This window comes from Callithrix jacchus, chromosome 22 (assembly GCF_049354715.1).
Source record: "Callithrix jacchus isolate 240 chromosome 22, calJac240_pri, whole genome shotgun sequence".
Classification (NCBI taxonomy): Eukaryota; Metazoa; Chordata; class Mammalia; order Primates; family Cebidae; genus Callithrix; species Callithrix jacchus.
The window spans coordinates 47,723,268-47,730,626 of NC_133523.1; the positions used below are offsets into that span (position 1 = coordinate 47,723,268).

A 7,359-nucleotide genomic window follows, 5' to 3' on the forward strand; every position below is an offset into this window, starting at 1 on the left:
TAAAAACCAGTGTGGTCATGATATATCGTCTATTTTACAGAGACATGAATCTTACTTGCTAATATTTGTTAAGGGATTTAAATTTCTTTGAGAGATCTCCTATGACTTTCCCATTCTGTAGTTTCCTTGTCAGGTTTTGGTATCGATTTGTTCCTAGTCTGATAAAATTTATTTGTGTAAATATATACAAAATATTCTCAGGGAAAATTTATGCAAGTTTGGGGTATGGGGTGTGTGTGTGTGTGTGTGTGTGTGTTTCTTGAGTGCATAAGAGTTTGAAAAAGCCACCAACAAACCTTCCTGAAGTGACATTTACCTTGTGAGAACATTTTTGATTGCAGGATTCATACATTTTATATATGTTTACATATGATGATTCAGATTTTCTATTTATCCTTAAGTTCATTAAATAAACTGTAGTGTTGAATATTCATCTATCTCATCTGCATTTTCTGTTATGTCCGTGCAGAACTGCTCAGTTTCCTTTCACCTTTGTAAAGCTGTGTGTAGGGTCTGTCGTGCTGCCTCCTATTTTGTTCCTGTATGGAAATGTGTGCCTGCTTTTTTTTTTTTTCATTGTGGCCAAGATTCATGTATCATTAATGTTTTCAAGAATAAACCTTATCACTTTATTACTTTTTCTCTATTTTTCCTTTGTCCTCGTTAGAAGCTCCTACTATCCCATGTCACTGGTTTGATGTGTAATATTTACATGATCAATCAATTTAAAACCATTTTCAGACTTCTGTTTTGTTTTACCAGTTAACTCATTGTGAGCTGAGAGGTCTGCCTCTTTATTTTGATAATACAGGGATCCTATTTATCTTTGCAGAATCAGGTGACTCCCAAAGCTCCTAGAATCTTCCAGTGGTCTATGTTAGGGGTTCAGGCTGGCTGGGGTTCAATGGTGCCCACTGGGGGCAGCTTCCATGCCTTCTGGGGTCCTGAGTCTTCATGGTGTGTAGAGTCTGGGTCCTCCCTGGACTAGTGGACAGCCAGAGTGGCGTAGATGCTGTGCTCAGCTGGGGGCTCCCCTGCCTGGGACGAAGGAGGCTCAGTTGCCTCCCGTTTAAGGGTCAAGCTGTGCAGCTGGGCATAGGTCACATCCTGGGGGGCTTCAGATGCAGCAGCCTGCAGAGGGGGGAGAATGAGAGGGAAGGTGTGTGGTGGAGGTGAGAGAGGAAAGGACCTGCCTGACTGACCTGACTGTCCTGCCTGTCCTTTTCTGCTTGTGTGTCCCTTGTGCTCAGGAATTCCCCAGACAGGGGAAAGAGGGGAGGCCATTTCTCTCCTGGGTCTGGAGTGATTCACCTTAGCATAGGTCACTGCGTGGGGGTCTTCATCATGTGGGCTGTCCTGGAGAGACAGTGGTGGGGGGTGTCCTTGAATCCCCCTGACTTCCTGGAGTAAATTTTTCCCACTGTTCCCAGAGTGATCCCATTACATCCCTTTCCTGATGGAATCTCAGGGCGCCCTAAGGCTGTGGAGGGTCTGGCTGCTCCCTCCCTGAGGTTCTGGCCTCTCCTCCTCACTCTGACCTTGCCCATTTGGCTGCAGCCTCACGCCCGCCTTCCCGCAAGAGCTCACTGTGACCTCGGGGCCTTTGCATTAGAGGACGTCCATTAGAGGATGGTGTGGCCCTCTCTGTCCAGGCTTCTCAGATGACAGCTGACCAGACAGCCCTCGCCTTACCATTCAGACTGGCCCCACTGCCCCACACTCTCTGCCCTTTCCCTGGTTTGTTTTTCTTATAGCACGTGGCACTCCTGGACACTGTGTTTATTTGCATTTTGTCTCCCACTGTGAGGTGAGCTCATGAGGGCAGGGGCGGCTTTGCTCCCTGCTGTGTCTGCAGCTCCCATGGGGAGCCCCATCCACAGGGAGCTCCTGGGAACACTCGCTGGGTGAATGAATTAAGGGAAGCCCAAGGCACCAGGGTGGTTCATTCCTCATCCTCCTGAGGCCTGGGGATCCCTCTAACAACCAGATGGCCAAACAGAGGACGAGGAGCAGGAAGGGGACCCGGGAGGAGGCCCACGAGGTCCCAGGACACCAGGAGAGAGTGAGGTCACAGCAGGCGGGAGGCAGCATGCTGGACACGGAGGGTCCACCCTGGATGTTGCTGAGAGCCAGGGAAGGAGGACAGAGAAGTCCTGCTGGATTAGATCCAGCACCAGGAGGCCTTTGGTGCCCGGAACAGGGGCGGGGTCTCACCCGAGTGTCCAGCTCCACCTCGTCCTCAGGCTGTGTGTCCTTCACGGCAGCATCTGCTGGGCAGAGCAAGGGGATTGTCTCCTGGGAAGGTTCCCTGGGACCTCTCAGCCCCGCCAGCCCCTGCCCAGCTCCCAGATGGGGCCACTGAGATCCAGGGAGGGGCTGTAATGTCTCAAGGTCCCACAGTGTGGGGTGAGATCCTGTCACCCTAAGCCCCAGACCCCTTCCAGCCTGTGCCCTTTCCCCATTGCTATGGAAACTGTGGGTCCCCATCTCCCTCCTGGCTGGGGTCACCTCTTCCTGTCACTCACAGAGAGTTTCTTCCTGGGTGTCGGCAGCTGGGCTGGACCTGATGGAGGACACGGGAGCTTTAGGGGCAGTGTATGGGCCAAGGCGGGTGGGAGTCTGGGGTCTTCAGGCAGAATTACCTCCTCTGCAGGCCTCCGCCTGTGGGTTCTGGCTCCACAGCCCCTGCAGGATGTTGGAAAGCAGCCTCTCTCTGGGCTGTGTGAAGAAGGACAGAGTCTCAGCCCTGGGAACACCTGCCCTGCACACGCAGCTCGAAGGTAAGGAAGGAAACCTGGACACACTCCTGCTTCCATGCTCCAAATGTCTCATAAGGTGGAGAGAGCCCGAAGGACACTTTACATTTGTATGTGGGGACTGACACTAAGTGCTTTCTCCATTTGCCTGGTGAGAAGTGCTAGAACAGTTTCTCAAAGCTGCGTTTTCCCAGCAGTTTGGATTCTCTCTGGCCGGTGCCCTGAGCCCACCCTTGGTTGGCCCACGGGGTCCCCCCTTCTATACTCACCTGATGTCCAGTGTTTGCCCTGATGCTGATATCGGAGGACGAGGAAGAGGAGGAGGAAGAGGAGCAGGATGAAGGCCACTGAGACCCCGGTCACAACCCCCAGGTTCCTTCCCAGACCTTGAGCATGAGGACGTCAGGAATGGGGTGGTGTCACTGATTGAGCGCCTACTGTGTGCACGTGACTGCTCGGCCTCTTGTTCACCACCTCCAACCCCCACTACAGTCGAGCAGCATGGAATTGACACATCCACCCCACCCACTATACAGACCAAAAAACTGAGGCTCAGAGAGGGGAGTCGCCTGCCCCAGGCCCCCCAGCCAGACAGTGGCAGAGTTGGGAAGGGAACCCGGGAGTCTGACGTGCAGCCCTTGTTCCCTGCACCTGAGCTGAGCCCCGGAGCTGCAGGGAAGGAGCCTGACCTCCTGAACCACAGCCCTGCTCCCCTCCCCTGCCCCAGGTAACTGTCACCGTCACTGCTGCAGGTGGGACAGGACAGGCCCCTGACAAATCGGGTCTGGAGGCTTCCCTAGGTGGCCTCCTCTCCCAGGAGGTCACAGCTGAAGTCAGAGCTGAAAAGAACTTTCCCATCCTGCAGGCCTCTCTCTTTTACACTTGGAGAAACTGAGGCCTAGGTGGGGGATGGGGGGCCTGTCCATGTCACCATCTCCAGAGGAACCTTAATCCAATGACAGAACCCACCCCTGCCACCCCTGGACCCTGGCCACCTGCCACTCAGAGACCCTCACTCACCACTTTGGGGATCTGAATCTGGAGGAGTGACAAGCTGGTCGCCAGGGCCTCGTGGGTCAGGACGCAGAGGTGAGGGCTGGGGCTGTCCCTCTCCTCATGTCAGCCCAGCTGCCCCTCACCCAGGCTGGACCCCAATGTCTCCCTCTACCTCGAGCCCCCATCCCTCAGCAGCCCAGCCTCAGAGCCCCTGGGAGCCTGTGCCCCGCTCTGTCTCTGCCCAGCTCCTGGAGGAGGCCTGCGCTGAGTCCTTGAGGGGAAATGGATCCTCTGGGAGACTCGGGACTGCCCTGGGGGAGGCCACACTCCCTCCCAAACAAGAGGCCTCAGTCACTCACCAGGTGTGGGGGTGGGACCGGTGGGTGAGGGGCTGGGGCCCCAGGAGGGTCCTGGGTAAAGAATGAGAGGAGATTGAGGAGCTGGGCCTTCCCTGAAGCCTGCACGTCAAACAAACTTGCTCCACATCGGCCCTGTGGCCCCCTCAGTCCCCTCCCCTATGGCCTCTCCTCTTCATGATGCTGGTGAAGCCGCTGAGGGTGGGTGTGCCTGGGAGGGCCCCATTGTCCTCTTTCCCTCTGAGGGCTGAGGCCGCTCTGGCTGAGCCTCCTTCAGACCCACCTCCCTCCGTCCCAGCCCAGAGATCTCTTGGGTCAGGGCCTGAACTGAGCCTTTGAGCTTAGAGAGGACAGGATCAGGGCCCTCACCTGAAACCATGAGCTCCAGGGGGTCACTGGGGTGAGACAGCAGGTAGGGGTTGGAGGTGTATGAGCCATAGCACCTGTAGGTCCCCGAGTGGGCTGAGGTCACAGGACTCATGGGGAATTCAGCCTGGTCCCTATCAGATTGGTGCTTTGATCTTAGACATAGAGGGGCATCAGCTGCTCCCTCCTTGGTCAGAAGGAAAGTGTCCATCCACCTCTGTGACTGACACAGCAGGGTCACGTTCTCTCCTGAGGCCACCGTGGAATTCGGCTGCACTGAGAGGGAGGGTCTGCCAGGGATCTGTCCTGGAGAGAACAAGGATGGTGAGGGGCTGCCCGCCTTGTTCTGAGCTGAGACCTCCCCAGGCCTCTCTCTGGGGCCCTCAGTCTCTGTTTTCTCTGAGTCTCCCCCTCCCTGCACATCCCCTGTCTCTGTCTGTCTCTCCCTCCCTTGGGACTCCCACCCCTCATCCCAGCCATCACCATCTGGGCTCCCCCAGCAGGACCTGTGCAGAGCCTGGGTCTCTGACTGAACCCGCTGGGCTCCTCACCTGAGATCAGGACGTCCAGGGGGTCACTGGGGGCCGACTGCTCGGAGGAGACGTTGTGGGCACCGGAGCATCTGTACTGGCCCCCGTGGGAGACCCTCACAGGGCTCAGGGTGAAGTTGGCCTGGGAGAGCCCAGCCTGGGTCTGCCGGCCAGGGCGCTGGAGGAGGTCAGGCCCCCAGTCCTTGTACAGAGCAAACCTGTCATAGCCGACATCAGAGCCACACTGGAGGGTCAGCCTCTCCCCAGGGGCCACGACAGGCCCCGGCTGCACTGAGAGTGATGGCTTCTCAGAAGCACCTGGGAAAGGTGGTCATGGTCTCCAAAAGCCGACCCTCAGGCTCCCCACAAATCCTCCCTTTCCCCCAGCCTCACCACTGCTGATCTTCCTGTGCCTCTGGCCCAGGAGCCCTGAGCCCTCTCACCCCAATATTGTCCCACCTGGAGCTGCCCTGAGACGCGGCTCCTCCCCACCTGCCCGGAGACTCAGGGATCTCCAGACAATGCTGTGAATTTCTCACCTGGGACCCGGAGCTCCAGGAGATCACTGGGTGAAGACCACACATAGGGAGAGTGAGAGTCATAACCATAGCACCTGTACGTCCACCTGCGACTGGGGCTCACGGGGCCCACGGAGAAGACGGCCCAGGACGACCCACGGGTACGGGGCTGGGAGCTCAGGCATGGTGAGTGTTCATCTTCTCCTTCCTTACACAGAGTGAAGTGATCAAATGGCACCTGTGAGCGACACCGGAGGGTCACGCTTCCTCCTGGGGTCACCACAGGGCTGGGCAGTGCTAAGAGGGTGGGTTTGCTGTAGACTCCTAGGAGAGAAGGAGGCCCCGTGTTAAGTGGGGCTCACACCTCCCACATCATCCCCAGGGCTAGGCTGTGAGAGGGAGATGCCCCTGAGTACAGAGCCCCTTCCTAAGGGCAGAGCCTGGGGCTGGGACCCCTGAGTGTCTCTCACCTGTCACCATCAGCTCCAGGGGGTCACTGGGCTCTGACCAGCCAGTGTGGCTGTAATACCGACAGTGATACTGCCCTGCGTGTTCCCAAGTAATGGACTGGATGGGGAACTGGCCCTTCTTCACAAGCTCCCGTGGGATCCACTTAATCCAGGATGCTGATGCTTTTTCTTTATTTAGACGGTACTCCTGGGTCTCCAGGCTCCCCTGACATCTGAGGGTCACAGGACTCCCCTTGGTGATCACAGAGCCTGGCTCAGCCCTAAGGGTGGGCTTACGGAGGGTCCCTGGCAGGAAATCAGAGGTCAGATTCTAAGTCATTTCCACCCAACCCAACAGATTCCAGCTCTCAGTCCAGGACCCTCCAGACCCCCATCAGTCAGCCCAGAACTGCTATTCCCCTCCCCAGCTGCACGGGGGTGGGCCTTATCCCCAGTGAGGAGGAAGACCTGGGCCAGCTGGGGACAGACTCACCTGCCTGCATGTGGTTCCTGGAGCCCAGACTCAACCCTGGAAGAGAGTTCCCTGTGAGAGATTTGCCCCTGAAGCCTGAGCAGGTCTTCCCCTCCCTGGGGTCTTTGTGAGCCCCTGGGGTCTCCTCATGGACCAGTTTGGCTGTGGGGTGAGGTCCCTCCTAGGTTAGAATTTCCCCTCCCTCTTCAAATCTCACCGAGACAGATCAGGACCATGAGGATGGGGGTCATGGCATCTCCTCCCACCGCCCTGCTCTGAGGATGAATGAGCCTTCGGTGCTGGCAGGACAGAGACACACAGGGTGTGGACACTTGGTGCCTTGGTTGTTCTTGTCATGGGGTTGTGTCATCTGTAGCCACACAGAAAGCAGAACTTCCCTCCCCAGGAGCCTGGCTCTCATTTCTTTAGGGCTGAGGTTGGGGTGGGCCCAACCACTCTGCAGACATTTCAGACTGTAATGGGGTCTTTCCTGACCCCCAGCCACTGTCTGTCTGCTTTGTCCTCATCTCACTGAGAGCCGGGATGCAGCAGCAAATAGAACTGGTGCCTTCCTGTATCTGCCCTTCCAGATGAGGGTAAGCTAAGGATTCCTGTTCCTTCTCACAGCCTCCCATGAGGTCTCCCTCCCTCCTTCAGCCTGTCCATCAGCACAGCAGTGTGAGGTCATTACCACAGCTGTCATCCCTCCAGCCCTGGAGATGCTTCAGGGAAGATGCAGGTCCATGCTCCAGGCAGGCTCAGATCAGCAGAGACGCATCTCACATCTGTCTGTGTAGTCCAGGCAGAGCTGTGTGTGGCCGTGAGCCCAGAGAAGAAATGAAGGGAAACAGGGGAAGGAAAGTTGGCTTCTTTCTTGGCACTGGATTGTGGGTTTTCTTTCAACCAAATAGTTCCC

At 56.5% G+C, this 7,359-nt stretch overlaps 1 pseudogene; it reads right to left on the minus strand.

The window, feature by feature from the left end:
- Nucleotides 1–793: 793 nt before the first annotated feature.
- Nucleotides 794–6,694, minus strand: LOC128930426 (leukocyte immunoglobulin-like receptor subfamily A member 3; annotated as a pseudogene).
- Between the last annotated feature and the right edge of the window lie 665 nt (nt 6,695–7,359).